The 15,040-nt window shown below is 40.2% G+C and overlaps 2 pseudogenes; one reads left to right on the forward strand and one right to left on the reverse strand.

The window, feature by feature from the left end:
• The first annotated feature begins 4,298 nt into the window (after window positions 1-4,298).
• On the forward strand, window positions 4,299-5,240 carry LOC106989455 (olfactory receptor 5B2-like; annotated as a pseudogene).
• Window positions 5,241-13,716: 8,476 nt separating this feature from the next.
• Window positions 13,717-14,462, reverse strand: LOC106989456 (olfactory receptor 5B2-like; annotated as a pseudogene).
• Window positions 14,463-15,040: the final 578 nt, after the last annotated feature.

Consider the following 15,040-nt stretch of genomic DNA (forward strand, 5'->3'; position numbering starts at 1 on the left):
ATTGACAGTGCTCTTAGTGCTTGGCTTATCTTAACAAATTTAAACCTCATGACAACTTGATAAGTAGGTACTAGTGTTATTCTCATATTACTTATGAGGACACTGACGCTTAGGGACATTACTTAACTTGCCCAAGTTCCAGGAAAGTTCGGGCAGAACCAGGATTTGCACGCATACCACCCTTCGGAGTCTTCTCTAGAAAGTCTCATGAACATAGTGCTGTATAGTTTCCCAACATGTTTCACATTGTGGGCAATTACCAAAAAATAGGAAGGTTTTGGGTAAAGGGCATCCAGGAAAATATCATATCTCAGCTTCCAGTGGCCATGTTATAGTTTCTATGTAGAAAGAGATCTGGTATTTTTTTGTTGAGTCCCAGGTTATTCAACTTTGTCTGAAGTCAGTAGCCAAATTGAATATGCTACAGATGAATTCTTGGTTACCCTGCTTTGTCAGTTTAAGCAGCTATTTGAATTCCTCTATGTCTGACTTCTCAGTTTGCTAATTATTTACACTCACTTCAATCCCACTGTGTAGTGTCTTTGGAATGAACTCACAGTGACTCCTAAGGCCTGTAAGGGATAAATTATGTCTTTTAGAGACAATGGATACTTTCAGAAATGAATGGAGGTTCCCTCACAAAAAAGTAAGACTTCGCAATTATTTTTTATAGTGTTTGGTGACGGTTTACTATGTACCAGGCTTTGTTTTTAAAACATGTAAATATTAATTTATATGCTTCTCATAACAAGTGTACGAAGTAGGTACTATTATCTCCATTATTTTTTATATTTTTATTTTTGTTTTTTAAATATTTATTTACTTTTGAGAGAGAGAGAGAGTGTGTGTGTGAGTGGGGGAGGGGCAGAGAGAGAGGGGGACAGAGGATCCAAAGTGGGTTCTGCGCTGACAGCAGTGAGCTGATACGTGGCTCCAACTCACCAACTGTGAGATCATTACCTGAGCCTAAGTTGGACGCTCAACCGACGGAGTCACCCAGGCGCCCCCTTTGTCTCCATTTTATAAATGATGGAACTGAAGTGCAGAGGATTATATAACCTGTAATCCTCCTCACATGAATTTTAGGAAGTTGTGTGGCTCTGGGACAACACAAGCCCTGTAAGGCCCCAGCCTGGTTTCCATGACCTCTCTCGTGAATCTGTCTGATTGCCATCAGGAAAGTTACTTCTGAATTCTCTTCCGAAGATGTTTGCACTATCAAAAAGAAACAATCCCAAGTAATGTAAATACATATGCCTTAACAAAGTAGGCTCAGTCTCTAATTGCTTCTTCTCCACATGAATTGAGTCAGAGGCTGTGTTTTCTCCCTTGGGTACCTATTCTCCTGAGAATTTCATGTATGTATAAATCCTTCTTGTTCTCCATCATTGGCTTCTAACATCCCAACATTGCTCTATTGGCATCATTTTATTTTATTTTAAAAGCTTTTTTATTTATTTTGAGAGAGAGAGAGAGAAAGAGAGAGAGAGAGAGTACGTTCAGGAGAGGGACAGAGAGAGAGGGGGAGAGAGAATCCCAAGCTGGCTCCACACTCGCTGCTGAGCCCAACGTGGGGCTCGATCCTACAATGGTGAGATCATGACCTGAGCCAAAATCAAGAGTTGGCTGCTCAACGCACTGAGCTACTCAGGCATCCCAACACCATTTTAGAGGGAACCGTCTATGTGCCAAAGGCTCTTTGATGCTCTTTTTATGAATCTGAATGTCAAAGTTTGTCCAAGTAAACTAAGTGGCCTTATTTCTCGGGCACATCACTCTGAGCCTGCAACAATGAGCAGGGATAACCCCCAAGCTAAAATGTTGTCTACAGTGGGTATGATGATTCTTTCTTGGAGTTGCTCAGTACTTGGTAGAGTCCGTTCAGAGACTTTCTCCTATTTTTCCTCATGGCAGCCTCCCTATGTGACAGGTTGGAGAATATTTTGTAATCCTCACCTTGTAATTACCTGTTCTTTATATATCTCCCTGCCTCTAGAGAACTTCAATATTTGTAACCAGACATTAAGAAAGGAGATCAACAAGATGCTTTCTTTCTTTTTGAGTGGCACTAGCAATGTGAAGATCATAAGTGAAGTTGTGTCACCTTCCTTGAAGGGCAAGGTAAGTATTTAGCTCCATTCTCTGGTCTGCTTAGATTATGGTATTAGAAGACTTGCTACGTAAAGTTACAAGGACAACACCTTCCCACGGATTTTTCAGAGTTTAACATCCCAGGCTTTAATATTCTCACACTTCCAGGCTGCTCATCTGGAGGCTAGATGTTACAACAACCTTCAGTGATTAGGAAAATGGCGATTTTTGCCAAATAGTAGCGGATGGTATTTTTCTCATCATTTAACATCCCTGCTCTTAGGAGAGCACTTAGACACTGGTGGACACTCAGTACGTGTTTGTTGAGGGGATAGGTGAAAAGATTAATAAATGAATACAAGGATGAATGAGTGAATCTCAGAATGAACTGTTTGCTGAGGCAGTTAACTATGCACGTATGTGGTACCTAGTCCTGTGCTCTTAAAACACAGTCTCACGTGCAACTTTGCACAGGCTATTTAGAGACCCTTGATCAAAAGTTTTAGACTTTTGTGGGCAATTAGTGGTAGTGCCTGGCTACTCATTATTGCTGACATTATTGTTGTTAGCATTAAAAAGACACGGCCTATAGGACACATTTGCTATCTAATTGAAAAGACAAAATTTCAGCATCCTTTAGTATCTACTCCTTGGCTCTCATTTCCTTTCATCTCCTACATCTGCATCTCACCTCAGATTTCTTCTTCCTACCTTTCCCAGTGACTCACTGTGGACCTGAGTTCTTAGCACACATGACCTAAATGATGGAGTGGCCTAGAGCAGGTGCATGGGAGACGGTGACAAGCACATGAATTAGGGATATATTTTGAAGGTAGAGATAACCAGTTGTGCTCATGGTCTACATGTGGAGTGTGAGGGAAAGAGAGCCAGGGCTGAATAATTCTGGCATTAAAGGATTCTTTGTCGAAGACTTTATCAGGGTTGACCAGATAGCTTGGATTCTGAGCATTGTGGAGCCGGTTTTATGATGAAATTATCCAGTTGGCTGAAATAATTGGTACAACCTTCAGTAGATTCCTCTTGCAGAAGTCACGCCATGAAAGATGGCATCTCAACATTTGTACCTCTTATCAATCCTCATGGTCAGTCCCCAGTTTTTGTTTTTAATATTTAAATTTTTTAATGTTTATTTATTTTGAGAGAGACAGAGCTTGAGAGGGGAAGGGCCAGAGAGAGAGGGAGACACAGAATCTGAAGCAGGCTCCAGGCTCCAAGCTGTCAGCACAGAGCCTGATGCGGGCTCGAACTCACGAACCACGAGATCATGACCTGAGCTGAAGTCAGATGCTTAACAGACTGAGCCACCCAGGTACCCCTGTTTTTAATATTTAAAAAAATGGTATGTTTGTTTAAATAGATTTGAATTTAAGACATGAGGTCACTTACCCACATGTTTCTTTAGTAGTGTGATTCCAATATTTCTGTTATTTTTTCAACAGTCTTATATACATATTGCTAATAATATTATTATTTATTTAATAATAGTAAAACTTATGATGTATTGCACACTAACTATTAGGCGGTATTTTGGGTAATTCAAACATGTCAACTTGTTCAATTGTCCAAACAGCCTTGTGAAGTACTGTTATTGTCACTTTTGTTTGAAACTGACGTACGGAAAGGCCATGACTTGCCCCGGGTTACCTGGCTGGCAAGTGGAAATGCCAGGATTTGAATACAAGACAGGTAACCCAGAGACCACGTTCTTCACCAGCCCAATATGCTGCCTCTTGAAATACTTGTGTTGTTTTCAAACTACCATTTTAAAAGAATCTTGTAATATAGTACAAGTTGGAAACATCATGCCCACTTAACTTTTTCAGATGAAGAAAATGAAGCTCAGAAACATTGATGTTGCCTTTCCAAGGGGTAGAATGAGGGTCACAAAAGCCTTCAACCCACGTGAAAATAAGCAATGGCCATTTTGAAGATAACTGACTGGTTATTTGGAATATCTCAGTGGGGGTCAAGAGCTGATGAATATGTGTGTACCCTTACATATTGAAAGGTGGAGGTCGGAATTTGCCAGTCTTGTGGTTGCTGGGAAGTCTGCACTGGTAATGGTATCATGGTCTGCTCATGTCATTTGGGTGACATGGGAGAACTTTGAGCCATTTTCCATGCATAAGTATTTTATCCATCTTGCCTTCTTGTTTTCATAGGTGAACCACAATGTCAAAATAGTATCCATGGAGAACAGCACCAAGGTGAATGAGTTTAGACTCTTGGGACTGACTGACAACCCAGAACTGCAAATCTTTCTCTTCATAACATTTACTCTCATTTATCTCACCACTCTCATTGGAAATCTTGGGATGATCATGTTGATTCTGTTGGACTCCCGTCTCCACACTCCCATGTATATTTTTCTCAGTAACCTCTCTCTGGTAGACTGTGTTTACTCCTCAGCTGTTACTCCCAAGGTGATGGCTGGGTTTCTAACAGGGGATAAAATCATCTCCTATGGTGGATGTGCTGCTTAGATGTTCTTCTTTGTGGGTTTTGCCAGTGTAGACTGTTTCCTGCTAGCTGTCATGGCTTATGATCGGCCTGCAGCGGTATGTAAGCCCTTACATTATACCACCACTGTGACCACCAGCTTGTGTGCTCAAATGGCAGTAGGCTGCTATGTCTGGGGTTTTATTGAATCTGCCATCCACACTGGATTCACCTTCAGCCTCTCCTTCTGCCATTCCAATGTGGTCCATCACTTTTTCTGTGATATCCCTCCAATCCTGGCGCTTTCCTGCTCTGATATCTACATAAATGAGATTGTGCTCTTTATCTTAGCAGCTTTCAATGTCTGTTTTGCCCTGATAGTAATCTTGACCTCCTATCTGTTAATATTCATTGACATCCTGAGGATGTGCTCAGCCGAGGGACGGAAGAAAGCCTTCTCCACCTGTGCTTCACACCTCACTGCAGTCACCCTCTTCTATGGAGCTGTCACGTTCATGTACTTACAACCCAGTTCTAGTCATTCTATGGACAATGACCAAATGGCATCTGTGTTCTATACAATAATAGTCCCCATGTTGAACCCTATTGTCTACAGTCTAAGGAATAAAGAGGTAAATAATGCTTTCAGGAAAGTCACTAAGAAAATGAAGATTCTGTTCAACCCATAGACTAATTAGAAAGATTATAAAAACTGAATAGTTAATCAGTTATCTATTGTTGTGTAGCAAAAATATTATAATGCCTAGTGGCTTAAAACAACAGTTTATTATTATGTCTCATAATGCTGTAGTTGGTGAGACAGTTCTTTGCTGCTTTCACACAGGCTCATTCGTGAAGTTACAGGTCTTCTGGATTGTCAGATGAGCTGAAATGTTCAAAGATGACCTTACTCAAATGTTTCTAACTGTTGATTCTAGTTACTTTCTTCTCCTCATGCTCTTTCAGGATGTGAAAGCAGGATGGACCAGCTTTCTTAAATAATATTTTCAGTGTAAAAATAAAGCTGAATGACTTCTTGAAGATCAGACTCCTAACTCACTCATTTTCTCTACATTATCCTAATCAATGATGTCAAGGTTGGCCCCAATGCAAGCATGAAGAAAGATTCCACCTCTTGAAGAAAACAGCTGCAAAGAATTTGTGCCCAGAGTTAATCTACCACAACTAGAAATTAGGTTAAACTGCTATATCAAAATTTAGTGACTTAAACACAATAGGAATTTATTCTCAAATAGTAATTTATTTGGAAGCTAATGTAGCAGGTTGAAAATGAATCATCTGGATATGTTGCGTCTGGCTCATCTGGGGCCAAGTTCAGTCCACATAACCCTACTGTCTCCTAGAGTGTTCAAAGTCTGCTGTCATCACAACTATTTTATCTGCAGGAAAGGGGGAAGATATAAGTTGAAGGAAAAATAATTTCTTTTCAAGAAAGTGATATAGTAGGAGCCTGCATTATTTCTGAGTACATTCCATTCGCAAAGATTCAGTCATGAGGCCACAAAAACGACCAGCGAAGCCAACTTCAAAATTTAATCTATAGCTGAAACTTAATGAGCTTCCAATACTCTGGAAGAAGAAAAAATGTTTTTTGAGGAAAACCAACATTCCATCATGCACATGTACCTGAATCTGAATGGCTAGTTTTATCTTCCTTAAGAGTCGTTTCCTTTTAAAAAAATTTTTTTTAACATTTTATTTATTTTTGAGACACAGAGAGACAGAGCATGAATGGGGGAGGGTCAGAGAGAGAGGGAGACACAGAATCTGAAACAGGCTCCAGGCTCTGAGCTGTTAGCACAGAGCCTGACGCGGGACTCGAACACACGGACTATGAGATCATGACCTGAGCCAAAGTCGGATGCTCAACCGACTGAGCCACCCAGGCGCTCCCTTAAGAGTCCCTTTCTTGACCACACCATCTAAAATAGTTTATCTATTATCTGCTCTTGTCTTCTCCATAGATTTAAATAAATCTCTGAAATTATATTCTATTTGTTTAATTGCCTGTTTTGTTTCCTCCAAATAATACATTGTATTATATTCTTCCAAGTTGCCCAGATTGTTTGTATTATGTTTGAAATAATGAGATGACATGATATGATGATGTGTTGGATGTGGAGGGTGAGAAAAATGGTAGCCTAGCTGCCTAAGCAACTAGAAAGATAGGATGACTACTATGTAAGGTATGGAAAGCATGATAGCAGGAGGTTTGGATGAGAAGAGAGCATGAATTTCGCTTGGGGCATAGAAAGCTTGAGATGCCTCTCAGCTATCACCAGAAAGGCTTAGCACTGGAATGGAGATATAAATTTGAGTTTTTATCATGTGGATGGCATTTAGGCCGTAAGAATGAGAACATAGGTAAGAGAATGTAGGTAGAAAGAAGCAAAGTGTTTCAAGGACCAACACCTGGAACTTTCTCAATGAAAGGCCAAAGAGATGAGGAGCCAACAAAGGTGAGTGGTGTCCTGGAAACCAAGTGTTGAGAAATGCATCAGTAGGGAACAGACGTGTCAAATCTGCTGGTAGATTAAACAATGTCAAGACTTATAGCTGGCAATACGTCATAGTGATATGAAGTTGGTGGATGACTTTGAGTGGTTTTGGTTGGATGGTGGGGTGACAAATCTCATAACGGTATACTCTACAATCTAGTCCATGATTTTTCTTTGCTTTACATAGTTTCTAAGTATTGTCCCAACCTGTATGATGGAGTAAATGCATATTGTCTTTTCCCAGAGCAGCTAGACAGATAGGCCTTTGACCTCTCAAATTTGAGAAGACAGAAGATGGACAGAGCTTAACAAGATGGCGGGAAGCCAAGGTTTTAGGAGAGAGTTGACTGGGAGATGTTTGACAGTAGATGATGTTTTATGAACCGGAGGGTCAGTTATATCAAATCCTTACTTTGCAGAAGTTCATCATTCTGGGCTTCACTTCCCCTCCATGTTGTCTGAGTACAAGGTTACTGTGTATTTGGTTCTCTGGAAGAATGAAGGAGAATGAGTGGTGTATGTCACCTTGGGGAAAAGCAGTGTAGACACAGGAGGAGAGGAGGCATAGAAGGAGGTGTAGTGCTTGAAGTGTTGTAAACAAGTGAGACAAAGGCAAGGACTTGGAACAAGAACTGAGAGACACAAAGAAAACTTATGCGCACATAATCCCTACTCAAATATGCCTCAAAAATGTCTAGGAAGGTCCTCATCCCCCTGCAGCTAGTTGTTATTTCATTTTCCAGTTAAAAGAAAGAAGGCTGGAGGATTTAGGGTCATTTGAGCTTCGATGGAGAGTGAGCTGGACTCTTTGAAGAAAGAGCTGATGACTGGGTTAGGACTGGACTAGCACAAGAGGATCCTGGAGTGCCTTGTAGTTCCCGAAGCTAAGAAGGAGCTCAGAAAATAGAAGAAGGATTGAGCATCTCACAAGGAAACAAGAGTAAAACTGGAAGTGCCCCCAATGACCAAAGATGCAGCGATCTGAATAATGAAATAAATAATACAGTACAAATTGTACACCAAAGCACAAAGCAGGTATATGTAAAGTCCATGCTGATGTATACAAACAATCAAATCTTTCTCATAAAAATAATCCCGAATAATATGGTCAGCCTTCCCCTAAGAGGTGGAGTGTAGTCCCTTCTGTCATGAGTGTGGCCGAACTTAGTGACTTGTTTCTAAAATATACAGAATGCAGGAGGAGAAAGGTAGCATTATACTGAAAAACCTGGCCAACATATCTTGTCTCAGTGACTAAAGTTAAGAACTCAGTGACAAGTCATGTTGGTAATATGTGTCCCTTGATAGGATGTGATAAGAACGGCACTTCTTACTTTCTCAAACGCTGACCCTCTGTGTAACCATGACCCAAAAATCAGACAAACATAAATTGAAAGATCTTCTACACAATCCCTGAGCAGTACTCAAACCTATTAAGGTTGTGAAAATCCAGGAAAGACTGAGACACTGTCACAGATCAGAGGAGACGAAGGGGACAGGACAATATATGCAATGTTATAGCCTGGATCAGACCCTGTAAGAACAAAGTGACACTAGTTGAAAAGCAATAATCTAAATAAATCCTTGAATTTTAGATAATCTAATGTATCAATGCTGGTTTTTCTCAAAAAGTTAAAAACAGAGCTATCCTATGACCCAGCAATAGCACTACTAGGAATTTATCCAAATGATACAGGAGTGCTGCTTCATAGGGGCACATGTACCCCAATGTTTATAGCAGCACTCTCAACAATAGCCAAGTTATGGAAAGAACCCTAATGTCCATCAGCCTATGAATGGATAAAGAAGATGTAGTTTATATATGCAATGGAATATTAGTTGGCAATGAGAAAGAATGAAATCTTGCCATTTGCAACAACGTGGATGGAACTGGAGGGTATTATGCTAAGTGAAATAAGTCGGTCAGAGAAAGACAGTTATCATATGATTTCACTCTTATGTGGAATTTGAGAAACTTAACAGAAGACCATGGGGGAAGGGAAGGGGAAGAAATAGTTTGAAGCAGAGAAGGAGGCAAACCATAAGAGAGTCTTAAATACAGAGAACAAACTGAGGGTTGACGGAGGAGGGGAGAGGGGAAAATGGGTGATGGGCATTGAGGAGGCCACTTGTTGGGATGAGCACTGGGTGTTGTATGTAAGTGATGAATCATGAGAATCTACTCCCGAAGCCAAGAGCACACTATATACACTGTATGTTAGCTAACTTGACAATAAATTATATATTTTAAAAAAAATGAAAGCTGCTTTTTTTTCTGTGCCCAGGCATCCGGGCTGGTGTGGGCTCAGGTCCCGCTGAGGGGCAGTCTTGCTATGGCATCAGGACCCCGCTCTTGTCTGCGGTCTGAACTCGTGCTCACCAGCCTGTCTGACCAAGAGTTCCAGCAGCTCCCTTGCTATTTGGCAGGGCACTACAGCTAGAACGTCCATATTCTAGTTGCCCTTTTAAAGCACAGCTTTTTTTTTTAAGCTCCAGGGTTAATAAATATTCTCCTGGTCCCTCAGTGCCATCACTCCAAACCCCCACAGCAGTTCAAAGAATTGGGGTTGGGGGTTCTCTTCTTTACCACGTGATCCAATAATCCCACTACTAAGGATTTACCCCCAATAAATGGAAACACTAATTAGAAAAGATCTATGCACCCCTATGTTAAATGAGGCATTATTTACAATAACCAAGAAATGAAAGCAACCCAAGCTTCTATGATAGCGAAATGGATAAAGAAGGTGTTGTATGTCCATACAATGGAGTATTACTCCCCCATAAAAAAGAATGAGATCTTACCACCTTTTTTAATTTTATTTTTTTTAAAGTTTACATCCAAATTAGCATATAGTACAGCAATGATTTCGGGAGTAGATTGCTTAATGCCCCTTACCCATTTAGCTCATCCCCCTTCACACCCCCTCTGGTAACCCTCTGTTTGCTCTCCATGTTTATGAGTCTTTTATGTTTTGTCCCCCTCCCTGTTTTTATATTATTTTTGCTTCCCTTCCCTTCTTCTTCAAAGGCTCATCTGTTTTGTCTCTTAAAGTATTCATATGAGTGAAGTCATCTGATATTGTCTTTCTCTGACTAATTTCGCTTAGCATAATACCCTCCAGTTCCATCCACGTAGTTGCAAATGGCAAGATTTCATTTTTTTTTGATTGCTGAGTAATACTCCATCGTATATATATACCACATCTTCTTTATCTATTCATCCACCGATGGACATTTGGGCTCTTTCCATACTTTGGCTATTGTGGATAGTGCTGCTATAAACATGGGGGTGCATGTGCCCCTTCGAAACAGCACACTTGTATCCCGTGGATAAATACCTAGTAGTGCAATTGCTGGATCATAGGGTAGTTCTATTTTTAGTTTTTTGAGGAACCTCCATACTGTTTTCCAGAGTGGCTGCACCAGCTTGCATTCCCAGAGATCTTACCACTTGTGACAAGATGGATGGACCCAGAGGGTAGTATGTTAAGTGAAATAAGTTAAATAGAGAAAGACAAATGTTATAAGATTTCACTTATATGTGGAATATGAAAAGCAAAACAAATCAATAAACAAACAAAAAGCAGAATCAAACTTAACAAATACGAAGAACAATCCGATGGTCGCCACAGGAAAGGAGGACGGGAGGGATGGGCAAATGGGTGGAGGGGAGTAGGAGATGCAGACTTCCACTTATGGGATGAATAAGTCATGGGAATAAAAGGTACAGCATGGGACATACAGTCAATAGTATCATAAGAGCATTGCATGGTGACAGAATGTAGGTACGCTTGTGAGCACAGCATAACATATGTAGTGGTTGAATCACTGTGTTGTACACCTGAAACAAATGTAACAATGTGTATCAACTATGCTCAAATAACATACAGCAAAAGAAAAAAAATACATTTCAAGTAACAATTGAGAAATGGCTCCAGAAGAGAAATCACCATTTTCATAGACTTTAGGGCCAGATATTTGTGAGACACTACTCTGTCCCACTAACACCAGCATGATCCTCGTAGAACACTCAGACATGGTTTTGCAAGTCTTGAGAAGTTAAATACTTCTAATTATATAATGATAGGGTAGGCTTACAAGGATAAAAATTCCTTTGGGTACCTTTATAATAAAATCGAGCTCAACAGAAAGCCAAATAAAATACATAATTATTAGCATATTGAGGTAGTTTACATTTATTGTTGTAAAACATCTTTCTTACATTTTCAGTTGATGTTTCGAATCACTGGAGTTAGATGAATAATCATTATTTATTAAAGAATTTTTCAAATTGAATCAGGAAACTTCTTAAAAGGGTGACTGGGTGGCTCAGTTGGTTAAGGGTCTGACTTTGGCTCAGGTCATGATCCCATGGTTCATGGGTTCGAGCCCCATGTCGGGCTCTGTGCTGACAGTTTGGAGCCTGGAGCCTGCTTCAGATTCTGTGTCTACCTCTACCTCTGCCTCTCCCCTGCTCATATGCTCTCTCTCTCTCAAAAATAAAGATTAAAAAAAAAGGACACTTCCATAGTCTCATCTTTTGTCTTTTTATGATGTACTAACTAGGTTTATTTCATGTGTTATTTTCCATTTGATGAGAAATTCCTAACAGAAAAGAATTAAGATGGTTTGATGTGATCCACCTGATAGTGTAATTTTTAAAAATTAATTTTTCCTGAAATGTGAAATGCAGATATTGAGTGAAAGAATATAGGGGGAAAAAGCCACATCTCATGAAATGCTCTAAAATTGCCTTCTAAAGAATTATCTAATGGGCAATAAACTATAATTATCAATGGTTCAAGTATATTTACTGTCAAATTCAAACAATTGTTTGTTTTTTATTGCTTATTAATTTAACAAATGTTTTTTTGAGAAAGAACGAGCCAGGCCATAATTTATGTATTGGGGATGAAGTTGTTAGTAAAGAAGACAAAGCTGCTCTTTTTGTGCAACATACCTTCTAGTAGATAGGTAAATGAATAAACAAATACACAAACAAATAAATAAATAGAAATCGTTGAGTACTGATGAGAACCATGAAGAATAAAGTGAGTCGGAAACCATGTCCGTGAGGGGTGGGGTGACAATGCTATGGTAACATTTAAGCAAAGACCTGAGGGAAGTAGGAAGCTTTTGGACCATTGGCAACAGCTAGTACAAAGGCCCTGAGGTAGGAATGAGCTTGGTTTGTCCAGAGACAGCAGGGAACTCAGTGCGAGGCAAGGGGAGGGAGCAAGTAAGAGTGCCGCAGGACATGACACAGCTCATCTGAAAGTATCCTGGCGCGAAGGACACTAGTCATTTCATAGTATTTCCAGAGAGAAAAATAGCTCACATCATCATTACTCAGTGCGTTTATCTCATGCAGCTGGTAGTCCTACGCAGAAACATTGAGAAATTGCTTTATTGTCAATTGGTCCCCTTTTCTTATATCTGGTCTTCTCACTTTAAAAGTTACCATGTGATAGGGGCCTGTGGGTGGCTCAGTCGGTTAAGCGTCGGACTTCAGCTCAGGTCATGATCTCACAGTCTGTGAGTTCAAGCCCCGTGTCGGGCTCTGTGCTGACAGCTCAGAGCCTGGAGCCTGCTTCAGATTCTGTGGCTCCTTCTCTCTCTCTGCCCCTCCCCTGCTCATGCTCTGTCTCTCTCTGTCTCAAAAATAAATAAAAACATAAAAAAAAATTTTTTTAAGTTACCACACGATCATACTTTTTTGTACCAAACGACTTATTCAAGACATAAATATTAGCACCTTTAGGATGTCATATCGCTCTGAAAAAAATATGCCAAGAAAAACCAAATATCTTTATTCAAAAGCTTTTCTTTTTCTTTGCTTTAATGTTTTTCTTCATTTTGGACCTTTAGAATGTTTTTTAAACTAGAGAAATAAAAACATGTTGGACAACAATTTATATTCTGATCCACAATTATTTTACCTTTTAAGTTAAAAACTAGCCATGCTCTAGGTACCTCCTTCAACAGATTTCCTGCTCTTATGTATATGTACACAAAGGGGACCCTTACATGCACTTCACGGGTTTGAGCCATGTTTTACGGACACCCTTGCATTGGCGTATGGTGGAAAAAATGCGAACCTATGAAAAAATCACATATAATTAATAGGGTTCACGGCATGCATGATCATTACATATTTAATGTCCTCAGGGCTATTCTCATCCAGATATTATACAACTGAAGCGACTGGACATACTATCTTTTTTAGTGACAGTTTTGAAGAGGAAAGTATCACAGCAGTAATTTACAGTGTGGGCTGCAAACTGTGAGTTAATGCTGGGAGAAGGTCTGACAGGAGCGGATGACCATAGTATAGAGTGCAGATGGGATTTTGTCTGTGTCCATAGAATGATTGGACGGTGGGCTGGGAGTACCTGAAAGGCGACCATCCCACAGAAGATGGGGATGGTAGGGGCACCTGGGTGACTCAGTTGGTTAAGCGACCAGCTCTTGATTTTGGCTCAGGTCATGATCTTGTGGTTTGTGGGATCGTGCCCTGTATCAGGCTCTGCGCTGACAGCTTGGAGCTTGTTTGAGATTCTCTCTCTCCCTCTCTCTCTGCCCCTCCCCCACTCATGCGTGCGCACTCTCACTCCCTCTCATTCTCTCTCAAAATAAATAAACTTTAAAAAAAGAAGACCGAGACTGTAGTGAGGTGAGAAGCACAGGTGGATACAGCTTTTAGGTGTCCCTCCGTTGAGGGGATCTTCAGGATAGTGATAAATATGAACAGGTAAGAAATCAAGAAAACCAGGAGAGCAAAAAGGATGTTGAAGCTTACTACAAAGATAAGAGTCAACTCATTGACGTGTCTATCAGAGCAAGAGAGAGTCATGGCTATGGGAATAGCATAAAAAAGTGATGGATCAGAGGGTGCACTTACAGACAGAAAATAGAACATGCCTCCAACCTCAAAAGAAGCATTCATAAAACTACAGATGTAGTAGTTATGGCCAGAAAAGCACACACACCTGTTATCAAGGTGGTGATGTAATGGAGGGTTTGTACACTGCTGTATAGGGGTCATAGGCCATTGAGGCCAAGAGGTCATTTTACACAGTAAGAAAGACTGCAAAAAAGAACATCTGGGCAGCACACGCATCATAGAGGACCTTGTCTTCCATAGGAGCCCAGCCATGACCTTGGGAGTGACTGTGGAGGGATAACAAAAGTCCACCAGAGGCAGGTTACTGAGGAAAAAGTACATGGGAATGTGGAGACAAGAGTCCAACAGGATCAATATGATCATCCCCAGATCCCAGTCAGAGTGATGAGGTAAATGAGGGTTAACAGAAAGAGAGGAACCTGCAGTACTGGGTTATTGGTTAGTCCCAGGTGGATGAAATGAGTCACCTCTGTATTATTCTTCATGGATGTGATTTGAGAATCATGAGCTGCTCTGCGGCAACAAGAGACTGACGAACAGAACGATCAACAAAGATAAGTTGCACAGAAATTGAAATGCATAAACATCATTTTATTAGAACTGTAACTTATTTTTGAATATTGTCCATTTCTTAGCATGGGAATGACAATGCAATTTAGTGATAACTTATCCGTACAAGAATAAACTTTTGTACAGGAAGGTTTATCACAGATCATCTTCCCAACTTCTTATTTTTGTGTATGAGTACATTGAGTCACAGGAAGTGGTAAAGAGCTGTCCAAGGTCACATGCCAGGAATGGACTGAACTCCCAAATCAGACCTTTTGGGTCCACTAATAACTTCCACTTCAATAGTGTTTATGTGTATTCAATCCTCATTGATTGGTTGTTTTGTCCATATATATCACAGGTATTTTGGCAACAAAGAGATTGAGTATTCAAGTTTACATGGTTATTGACAGAGTCATGTTTAGACACATGCGGAATGGCTCCTCAGCTAAATGTCATCAGTGAATTTGAATTTATTTTAATCTCATTCAATATACAGTTAATTATGGTGTCC

Source organism: Acinonyx jubatus, chromosome D1, assembly GCF_027475565.1.
Source record: "Acinonyx jubatus isolate Ajub_Pintada_27869175 chromosome D1, VMU_Ajub_asm_v1.0, whole genome shotgun sequence".
NCBI lineage: Eukaryota > Metazoa > Chordata > Mammalia > Carnivora > Felidae > Acinonyx > Acinonyx jubatus.